Source organism: Salvia miltiorrhiza, chromosome 2, assembly GCF_028751815.1.
Source record: "Salvia miltiorrhiza cultivar Shanhuang (shh) chromosome 2, IMPLAD_Smil_shh, whole genome shotgun sequence".
Lineage (NCBI taxonomy): Eukaryota > Viridiplantae > Streptophyta > Magnoliopsida > Lamiales > Lamiaceae > Salvia > Salvia miltiorrhiza.
Genome location: NC_080388.1, coordinates 19,158,418 through 19,170,116, shown reverse-complemented (window position 1 = coordinate 19,170,116; position 11,699 = coordinate 19,158,418). Strand labels below are relative to the sequence as shown.

The following is an 11,699-nucleotide window of genomic DNA, read 5'->3' as shown; positions in this document are numbered from 1 at the left end:
GGAGCAACCCACCTGGTATGAGCCGCACCGAAAAGAGCAATCCGTCTGATCGTTACCATGAGAAGCAGACAGCCAGAGCCATAAAAGGAAGGTCAATCTCAGAGATATCGAAGAAGCAAGTGGAAGATGGAAGAAGAAACTGGAAGGATCGAAAGAATGGGAAAGGTTGACTAAGCTTGCAGCTGGACGCCATCTTCAATCGGATCAATCAAAGATCGAGCTAATTAAGGAAAGAAGATCCCAGCGAAGATTTGGAGCCGGCACAGCTAGGGTTAGACCTCTACCATTCGGCAGTATAAAAGACTAATGGTGTGCAGCGTGCACAAGCTCTTGGCACTTAAAAACTCTTGTTTTTACTTTAGTTATCACTTTAGTTCGCCGTGTGTGGCATCCAAAACAATTTACATTTCAGTACTTTTTCCTATTCCGTTGTGTTTTTACTTTTGAACAAGATCGAAGGCTTGAAGCCTAGGTATTATTTATCTATTCCAGTATTTCTTTTCGTTCTATCATGTGTTCGATCTATTTTACATTTATGAATTCTTTTATGTGTGAGTAATTCTTTAGGTGAGGTTTTAGGGGTGGAAGTAATTGTTGTTAACATGTAAACATTCGTGAGGCATTTGTTCTTTCGGTTGAATCTCGTGGTTCCGGAAGGATCTGTTCGAAACCATGGGCAGTAGGGGCCTAACGGGTGATCTTCGTTCGGTAAAACGCTGTCCGTGTCAAGCAAAGGCCAGGGTGTACCAAGGTACAACAATCGGTATGCCCAAGACCGAGTAGCTGAGCAGCGTCAACAAAAGGCGTTGTAGATCCGGAAGGTGGGGAAATGATTGATGGGATACACTGTCCTTCCTCAGTCTTGGGCTTCTCTAGAGACTATCCATCAACTGTGACGAGGCATAAAGCCATGGTTATCAAACGAGGAAAGCAATCTCGGCGCCGTAGCATGTCTATGACTGGTCGGCTGACAAAGCCGGAAATGGTTGTGTCCAGGAGGCATGTGTCACTCAAAGCGCTGAGTTGGGGACCTCGGGAGAGAAGGTTGGTGAGGGCCATACTTGGTGAGTAACGGGTATGGCTACCATCTAAGGAGAAGTGAAGCACTGCCTTGTGACCGGGGATTGTGTGACCTTCGGACCAAGTGACCACAATGAGATCAACCATCCTATATGTGAAGTACAACCCCTTGAAACGCCCCAATGTCTTTGGGCCACGCCTTGGGTTTGTATGGATCATAGACGGATCATCAGTGTGCCTATGACCGAAACGAATGTTAACAACAGTTATGACCTAACCGAATAACCTCACCTCTTTGTTATTATTGATCTTGTTTATTTCTTGTGCAGAGTATACAGATTGAGAATTGTGACACCTCAGTTTGTCGTTGGAGAACAAAGTGGTTCCTCACTCCCTGTGGGATTCGACCCTACGCTTACCGCTAAGACTAAGTTCTTGTTGTGAGAAGTAGGAGCGTGTACTGTCTGTACTGGGCATACACAGGTATTTTGTCCGCACCGCACGACGGGTGTGTGTCAAGTATCGATACGACTAAATAAAAGAATAGGTAAAGAAAAGAAGAATAGGTTGAACATCAAGCGGAAGCTCACATGAAAACATGCTAAGGCAATCACCATAATATCATCTTCATGTATAAATGTCGTCATCATCATAACTCCAAAAATATCAGGATTCTCAAGAACAAATACAAAGCGGGTATAGTTAAATATTCACAAGGAAACATGTTATTCAGGGTATTGCAGTTAAAACATAATCATCATAAATAAATGAACAACAGCTGTCAAAACTTAGCAAGTATGTACCACATCTACAACTTATCATTATCTCATCAACGGTACTGAGAAGTAGGCCTCCTTCTCAAGCACCGTGATCGGCCGACCTGAAAGACGGCTCGTGGTCACCTCTGTGTACACAAATCCCACTTTTAGCAGAATCTGAATTCGTCTCATCTCAAAGTAGAGGGTAGTCATACAAGCTCAACATTATCATAAAACTTGGCAAGTCAATATTAGTTCTCAACAACATTTATCTCAACAAAAAAACTCATAAACATCATCATCAAAACAGTTTAGAAAGCTCGTATAATATGTATACTCAAAATAAGGCTCGCATAATAGTGGTAGTGAAAGTAATGCACACCTGAAGACTTTAGCTCAAGCTTTCGTCAAAGTGGAGACAACTTACTTCTTTCCTCTGCTTGTGTCTTCAGATATCATCATCCGCATAGAAGGTTCATGAGATAAAATAAACCTCAATTAGCAACTCGCTTACTAAAGACTTCAATCCTATCTTAATGATATTCCGTCACTCTAAACTCAAGTTTCCTAAGTATATACATATATCCTAAGAAATCACAAATCCTACTCTCGACTTAATACTCAAATAGGAATAGATTAAAAGCAATCAAGCACATACGCACACATAGACACATAAGGCACATAGAATCACATACATAAGTTATCACATTCAAACACCATTCTGCACTGTCTTAAACCAAAAAATTTAATCCAATTCACCTCGGACCTCTCCTGGGTTTGAGACCCATATCAACGGAAAAATATTTGAGTCTAGTTTCATTTAAAAAAAGTATGTTGAAAAACTCCAAGTGGTTTAACAGATATGGCTGTTCTCCTATAGTCTACCATATCCGGTAGTTTGTGCAATTGAAAATTTTGATTTTTGAAAAATAGTAAACATTACTAAAATGGCTTGAAATTTAGTGGGTAGCTATCTAACACAATATTATCTTTACCATAAAAATATGGAAGCTAAAACTTTACGGAAAGATACTAAAAAAGGTGGCTATATTGTCTGTTCTTTGAAATTTTATGTTGAAAGTTGCAGTTGGAGTTTTATATGTTAGAAAAATAGTAAATTAAGTCCAAATGACTTGAAATTTTATGAGTGTATTCAAGAACCTCATATATACTAACCATAAAATTTTGAAAACTTTTAGGTAATAAAAACCTGTTGAAAACAGTAGGTCAGTTGGCTTTAGAAAGGTCTCAAATTAACTCCAAACTTGAACATAAAAGCAATTATCTAAACTCCGGACTTCTTCGATGAAAAATTCTCAAAAATTCAAATTAAGCTCTTATAATACCCAAGAACATAAATACATGATCAAGCGACTCAAGAAAAATCAAATTCGGCTTCTCCTTTTTGACATCATACTCGGTTCTCAACCAATAATTTAAGGAATGATCAGTTTCTTCTCTTATCACTTATTCATGCTCAAATACTTCTCAAATAGCCATATATATTGTTAGGTCTAGAGCGTCTCGAATAGGTGTATGGGGGGGGGGGAATACACGTATAAGCTATTTTTGAAAATGAAACTTGAATCATAAACTGACACAACCTTTTCAGTTAAAAGAGTTTTAGCAAAACAAGGTTGACGACTGATACTGAATACTCTTCAGTAAAGAGTTATCAGTTAAGTCAAAGACTTTAATTGATACACATAAAGCTTCAGTCAAGTTTGTTGAACAAAGAGATGTTATGAATCTTACTGACTATCTGAAGATAAATCAGTTAGACTAATAACACACGCAATGGAAAAATTTTGTTTCGAAATAGCCTGTGAGATTAATTACGTTGTCAGAAATTAAGTTTCTCTTTGCAGTTAATCAGTTTTCAGTTGGAGAAGGCTTGTGCACAATGAAGAATGTAAAAACTGAAAGCTGTAAATAACACAAAGACTTTTACGTGGTTCGGAAAATACTTCCTACATCCACGGTCAGTTGATCAGACCGACAACTTCACTGGGCATGTGCTTACGGGTGCACAGTAAACTACGCTTACGGGTGCACAGCAAACCTAGACAACTGAAGATCCTATCTTCAGTACCAACACACCTGGTTGGATTTCTCACTCTTAGCACATACTGGGCACTAAGATCTCTTCGGAGATAGAGCACTGGTCTGAACTCCTTACAACTCAAACTCTCGATTTGGTCGATTGAAAAGAGGTTCGAAAACTTGCCAACTAGATTACAAAGAACAAGTTCTCTGTAATCAGTTATACATAGGCTTTGGATATACAATATTTGCTTAAGTTCTAAGAGAATGTATGCAATCAGCAGTGACTGATATTTGGCTTTGTGATTCTCTTCTTCGATTCAAACTTTGGAAATGGCTTTGAATGCTAAGTAACGAATTCGGCAGCGCTTCAGCTTATGTAGTTGAATCGGTGAAGATTGAAGTGATCCTCAAGCTCTATTTATAGGAGACGTCTTGAATAGATCCGTTGGCTGAAATGGTCTTCAAGAATTCTTCCGTTAGAGAGTAATTTGAACTTAGGCTGAGGCTTCAACCTTCGAGGTTCCTTTGTTTGGTGAGAACGGTGACATCTCTGAAAAGGTAATCACCAAAAAGGAAGGGCCTCTACAGAGAAAGGACGATCCTGAGAATATTGCATTTAATGCAACTGTATTTCTGGAGTGCGTGGCTTCCTTTAAACTTTAGAGGTTCAGTCCGAGGAAGAATTTTTAACTGATACTTGGCTTTAGTATCAGTCCGCTGAATCCACGTGGCTCGCATTAAATAATCAGTCGTAACTGATTCTTGGACTGGTTAGTCAAATATCAGTATTTGACATTGCCTTAATCGTGAAGGAATGCCCATACAGATCATTTCTCGGAATATCATAATTCATCATACATCGATTAATTCCTAGCACGCTCCTATTAATTTAAGTGTTGCACCTTGGAGTCAGAGTTACTTACTTGTGAATTGGATGCAAAGGTTGTTGAGAACAGACTCCAACTGCGACCTTCTGAATTGTATCCCGCTCAATCCCCAACGTCGGATGGACAACAAACTTCGAGGATTCCCAGAGAAAAATACTGACTAAAAATAGCCCCTGTTTTTCTTCTATGCTCTCACAGAAAACCTAGTTTATGATTTTACGTGTGTTCTGTTCTGAGAGCAGATAACTGTATTTATAATTATAAATATAGAGTTTGGGCCTTTTAATAAGTCAGACCTATTTTACTCGGCCTACTGGGTTCAGGAGACTTTGGGCCAGTCCAGGGATCAAATACAAGGAATAAAGATGGGCCTCAAATGAATTAATTCTTATGCTCAGCCTAGATCATAATTAATTCATAAATATTAATTCATTCCACTAGAGAATCAATATTGACTTACCCCTTTATTGTGGATGATGAGTCGGGGCTTGTATTTTGACATATTAGACCTCCGTATTTAAATTATTCAACATTCATTAATTAATTAAAGCTTCTGACAGCTTTTATTAATTAATTTCTTATTAATCCTTAAGCAGTACCACTCAACCTTTATTATTGCGCCTGAACTTAATCAACCTGTAGGGTTTAACGCAATAAACCTTTTGAGCTCCTTAAGGAGATGTTATTATCCTATACCGGATACGGGTACCTAATACAAATTACCAAATACCATATATAAAATGCTATCACCCAAGATATAGAGTACTCAAGTTAATATATAACTCTCACCCATAGTGAATCAAAGTGATACACAATTTAATATATATATCTGAAATCTTATTAGGATTTAGGTCTCAATAAGTCACCCAGATCTTGATTCTTCACTTAGGTCAGACAGAAGAATACACCCCATTGTGATTCTATCAATATGTTTTCACGCACCAGTATAAATAAGTAGCCAAGACAAACTACTTCCATATATACTGCAGCCTAAACCAACGACTCGTCCTAGAGTCATCTCAGTTGTGATCAATTTATATCTCATAAGGTTATTCCAACTATATGGTTGTCGCAGCCCGATTCCCGACACTAGTGATAGTGGGGTACGAGTATCGATACGACTATTTTTAAAAGAATAAAAGATAAGAAGAATAGGTTGAACATCAAGCGGAAGCTCGCATTAAAGAATGCTAAGGAAAATCATCATAAATGAACCAAGGGTAAAATCGTCAACGTCGTTATAACTTTTTAATTATCAGGAATTTCACGAACAAAAATAAAACAGGTATAGCTTAATTTTCATAAGGAAACATAAAATGCAGAGTATCGCAGCAAAAGGCGAACCGATTATATGTATGAAGACACATAACCGTGAGTATATTACTTGATTCGAAAGGAAACGAAGTATTTTTAATCATCAAGACTCTACCAATCATAACGGCAATATTAAATATGATCACATCGATTGAAACGGTTCACCACCAGCACCAGACCAATCTCGCTCCCCGCTTAGCCTGCACATTTAGAAATACATGCAGGGCGTGAGTACGTAATACTCAGTGGGCAAACGCCGAAAAACAAGAAAGGTGCTCTTAGAGCTATAAGTTTGAAGCTTGCCACTTCTCAGCAATACACAGAAATAAGTTAGCATTAAACGAATCTGTGCATGCAGTTTTCATAATCAACATCATAAATAAGTAACTGCGCAGTTTAAACATTCATCATGTATGTACCACATCCACTACTCATCATCAAAGGTACTGAGAAGTAGGCCTCCCTCTCAAGTACCGTAACCGGCCGACCCGAAGACGGCTCACAGTCACCTCTGTGCACAAAATCCCGCTTGAGGCAGGACCGAATTCGTCTCATCAGTAGAGGGTAACACACAAGCTCAACATCAAAAATTGGCAAGTCAAACAGTTCTCAAACATCATTTATCTCAAAGCATTTGATCAACTCATAACATCATCAAATCATTTTAGAAAGCTCTTACGAAATACGTATACTCAAAATATTGCCCACCTGAAGACCTTACTCAAAATCTCCCGTCAAAGCGGAGTTACTTACTTCCTTGCTCTGCTCGTGTCTTCAGGGATCATCATCATCATCGAAGGTTCATGTCATAAAATGAATCTGAATTAGAAACTCATTAACTAATCTCATGCCTTAACTCTTGCTCTATCTCACATTCTATTTCCTTATTCAACTCTATATAGACTCTCCACTCATCTCAAATCCTTAAGCTCAAGGATAGGTTTCAAGAAAATCATGGTTCTAAGTCTCGATTTATCTCTCATATAAGACTCGTCTAATTTTCACTCAAACACATAGGCAACACAAACACGTAAGGCACATAAGAAAATACAATCAAACATCATCAAAACATGCTCTGTTTATACACTGACTCAACTTCAAAAATTAACCAGTTCTGACTCCGACATCTCCTGGACTCTAGACTCATACCAAAAGAAAGGTCTTCGAGTCTAGTTTCATATAAAAAAAAGTAGAGTCAAAAACTCCAAGTGGTTTGGGAGATATGACTGTTTTACTACAGTCTACCATATTCGGCAGTTTTGAGCAATCGAAAACTTTGATTTTTGAAAAATAGTAAATGTTGTCAAACTGGGCTCACATTTGGTTTATATCTAGCTAACACAATAAGGTTAATACCATAAAAATTTGGAAGGCTAGATTACACAGGAAGACACTGAAAATAATGACTCTTTCCCCTGTTCTCTGCAACTCTCGGTAGAAATATGCAGTTTAAGTTTTGTATTTTATAAAAATAGTAAATGAAGTCCAAAGGACTTGAAATTTTACAGGGGTGCTCAAGACTCATGTAGAGACGTTCTATAAAATTTTCAAAGCTTTTTGACATCGAAAAACCGTCGATCACAGTAGGTCAGTAAGCCTACGAAAATCACCAAAATCTCATCTCAAACTCTTAAATGCTCAACTCAACATTCCTTCAAAGAAAACCAATCAAAGCTCATCTTAAACACATATAACACTCACAAACATTCAAAAACATTATAATACTCATCATACTCAAGTTAACTCTCCTCTTTTACATCTTAACTCAAATCTCAAGGGAAACGTTTCAACGAACGCATCAATTCAATTTTCTTTTCATTCTCATGCTCAAAATCACTCCATCATTCATTAATGACCTCATACATCATATAACTCATTTCACACATATAAATTCCCTTTTATCAAATAAACTAAACTCTAATGAAACTTCATGTATCAACATAAAACTCTTTATAAAACATGACAAACTTTCACATAATGGTCATAAAGCAAAATAGACCTCATTTAATCAATCATCGACTTCTCAAATTATGAGAACTCAAAAACTCTCATAAACTAACTCAAGTCAAAATTTCACTTAGCCAACAATAGACTTAATCAAACATATTAAAACACTAATATCATGCTCAATTTCATATATCTTAAGCCAAATCACTTAATAGACACATAGACAAGAAAGTCCTAATTTTTATTAAATTAAACTCTTTGAAATTTTATAAACACACATGGATCTTTAATCTCATCATATATCTATAAATTTTAACCCATTTATCTCACATATAATCCATCAATTTACAAATTAGAGCATCGATACACATATCCCTAATTTTAGTAAACTAACTCATATCAAAATCATTAATTGACATCATATACTCAATTTACTCCATCAATCATCATCATATACATCTCATGGACTCATCTACATCATCAATTCATCATTTAAATCATCAACTCAAAAGTTCCCAATTTTGGGTAAACTAAACTACATCAAACTTTCTCATTTCTAAGCACATACTTCACAACACACATCAATCTTCACCAATCATCATATAAAACTCATTTTTCACCCCTAATCAAGAAAAGAAAAAGAAATTTTTTTTGAAGGGTATGAGACCCATATTTTCGAAAATTATGAAGAATAAGAGAGGGGGTGATTTCTTGCTTCAATCCTTCAAATATACTCATATATATCATCATACAAGTTATATCTATGAATTTAAAGCTCACTTACCCAAACTTACACCCAAAACCAAACTTTCTCTCTCTAACTTTGAAGATCAAACTCCAAAGATCTTCTTGAATTCAAGGAGGTGGAAGTGTTTAGTGTAAGATTTAGAGGGTGATTTGTGATTTTGGTGTGATTTTGTGAAGCTCCGAAGGTCTCGTTAATGGTTGTCAATGGAGGTGAAGTGAGAGATGAGGGAGAGAAGGTGGTGATCGAAAATGAGGGAGTGAGGTGAGAGAGAGATTTTGCAAGATTTGGAAGGATTTGCTAATCTTGAGAATATTTGGAAAGATTTGAAAATCTTTAAGAATATATGGCATTAATTGCATTGGTCTCTCTCTCTAATCTCTACACTCTCAATCTCTACACTCTCACTTAATACACTTGGCAAATTATGGTATTTAGTCACATGGTAGGGAAATTAAAATAAAGTGTGAGAAGGGTGATTAAATATTAATCACAAAAATTATGGAAATGTTACTCATTAATAAAATACCATAGCATAATTATTCATGTGATCAAATAAAATAATTATAGAACTAATATTAGTTCACTCACTCAATTATAATATTCCTCTTCGTAGGAAAAATAATTTTAAAAAAATAATATGCTAGGAAAAATTTCCATAAACCGGCATCATTCGATTTCTCGGTAGAAATAAACCGCACTTGCTTTGGAAACTTAATCAAAATTCCAAGTGCTAAAGTCTCGAATAAAAATCATAATAACTTGGTCATAATGACACACATCACAGAAATCACATAATCAATCAGTCACGTAAATTCACATAACATCACATCAAAGCAGTCGGCAGACACAAATAAGCTAGACGTCTCTCAGACCGACTCTATTTATCAAGGTTCTCACTCTTTCTTCCGCGACTCTATTTCCAACTCATTATTCCTATTTTCTTAATAGGACAGTCAATCTCTGATAACTCGGTATCCGGTAACTCTATTCCCGGTAGTTGGAAATAAAATAAAATCTCAGCTCAATTCAATCAGCATCTCTATCTCAACTCATTTCTCAAATCTCATCACTCTAATTCCATCATCGGTTTATTTACTCGTATCACTATTTGAAAGACAATCTGTCTTATTTGGTCATAAAAAAAAAAGTAGTCTCGCATCTCGACATCTCAGTACTCTCTATAGTGTTAAGACACTATCTCACAACATAAGAAAAAGTACGGGGTGTTACATCCTACCCCCCTAAAAAAAAAAATTCGTCCCGAAATTTGAGTTATTCACCTTCGGGTAAAAGCTCTGGGTATCTTCTCTTCAAGTTCCCATGTTGATTCTTCTTGCCCGTGATGTCTCCATTGGATTTTCACCAAAGGAATCGACTTGTCCCTCAATTGTTGGATCTTCCAGTCCAGCATAACATCAGGTCTCTCTTTATAGCTCAAATCCGGTTCTAGGGACACTTCTTCTTGATGGATGACGTGGTTTGGATCAAACACGTACTTTCTCAATTTGAGAAACATGGAAAACGTCATGGACGTTCGCGAAGCTCGGAGGCAACGCTAGTTTATAGGCTACATGGCCTACTTATTCTAATACATCACAAGGTCCTATACATCTCGGTTTAAGTTCTTGTTAACTCGAAAATAACATGCTCCCCGAGATAGGGAGAAACTCACACAAACATCATTTCTAACGTCAAAAGAATCTATCAGTGATTACTCAACTGTTTGATTTTCTTCTCTCGATTTTGCTAATCGATGCCACATTTCATGGCTATGTGGTCCCACTTCTATTGTGGAAGTCTCTAATAGGTGTACTTATTTAAGGTTGCCAAAGTGGCGCCTTCACGTGTTAACACGTCAAACATCTTTCTACGAAAGATGCCCTCTCTCGCTTCTTGTTCTCCTATCAAAGCGTCGTGTCAGTCTTGGCACGTTTTTATACTTTCCGCCTGTGCGGTGTAAGGGGTATCATGAGCTTCGCTCGAAATTTCGTTCTTCAGTTCTTTTTTTTTTTTTTTTTATCAGGCACACACACTATCTTTTAAACAACATGGCATTATCTGCCGTCTCTTCATAATCTCTATTTTCTCAATTCGAATCTTCATTCGCAACCTTTCCATCTTCTCATCCTCTCTCTTTGAGCTGTGACTATTCTCAATCGTAAGTCAGGTATAACGTTCAGTGCAGAAATTATTATTCCTGTCATTTGTGGTGGTATTACTACCGCCCAATTCATCTTCTCGAATTCCTTGATTAGGTTCTCTTCTCGAGTAAGGAGAAATCCTAACTCTCCCTGATTCTCTCTGCTGAACGCATCAGTTACAACGTTGGCTTTTCCAGGATGATAATTTATTCCACCATCGTGGTCTTTCACAAACTCTAGACATCTTCGTTGTCGCATGTTCAGATCTTTTTGCTCAAAGAAATATTTGAGACTTTTATGATCGGTGTATATCTCACATTATGTTGCGTAGAGACGGTGTCTCCAGATCTTCAAAGCAAGCACTACGGCTGCTAATTCTAAATCATAAGTTGGATAACTCATCTCGTGTGGTCTCTGTTGTCGCGAAGCATACGCTATAACTCTTCACTCTTGCATCAGTGCACATCCTGCACCATTCTTCGATGCATCAGTATAAACTGCATACTCTTTATCCGTTTTCGGAATAGCTAAGCTGGGGCAATAGTAAGCCTCTTCTTCAGCTTTTGAAAACTTCGCCCGCATTCGTCCGTCCAATGAACTAGACTTATTTCTTTAGCAGGTGTGTCAATGGCTTAGCGATTTTCAAAAAGCCGTATTTAGAACGTCGATAATACCCTGTTAATCCCAGAAAACTGCGAATCTCGTGCGGTGTGGTTGGCGATTTCCACTCCTGTACCGCTTGAACTTTCGCTGGGTCTACGTCAATTCTTCTCGCAGAAACAACATGGGCGAGAAAATTGATTTCTTCAAGCCAAAACTCGCATTTGCTAAACTTCGC

General features: G+C 37.3%; 1 long non-coding RNA gene across 1 annotated transcript; it reads right to left on the bottom strand.

Moving 5' to 3' along the window:
- Positions 1-6,011: 6,011 nt before the first annotated feature.
- LOC131011478 (uncharacterized) lies at positions 6,012-9,013 on the bottom strand. Its single transcript, XR_009096944.1, has 3 exons — positions 8,757-9,013; positions 6,734-6,797; positions 6,012-6,225 (listed from the first exon to the last, which is right to left on the bottom strand). It is a non-coding gene; the product is annotated as an uncharacterized LOC131011478 (long non-coding RNA).
- Positions 9,014-11,699: the final 2,686 nt, after the last annotated feature.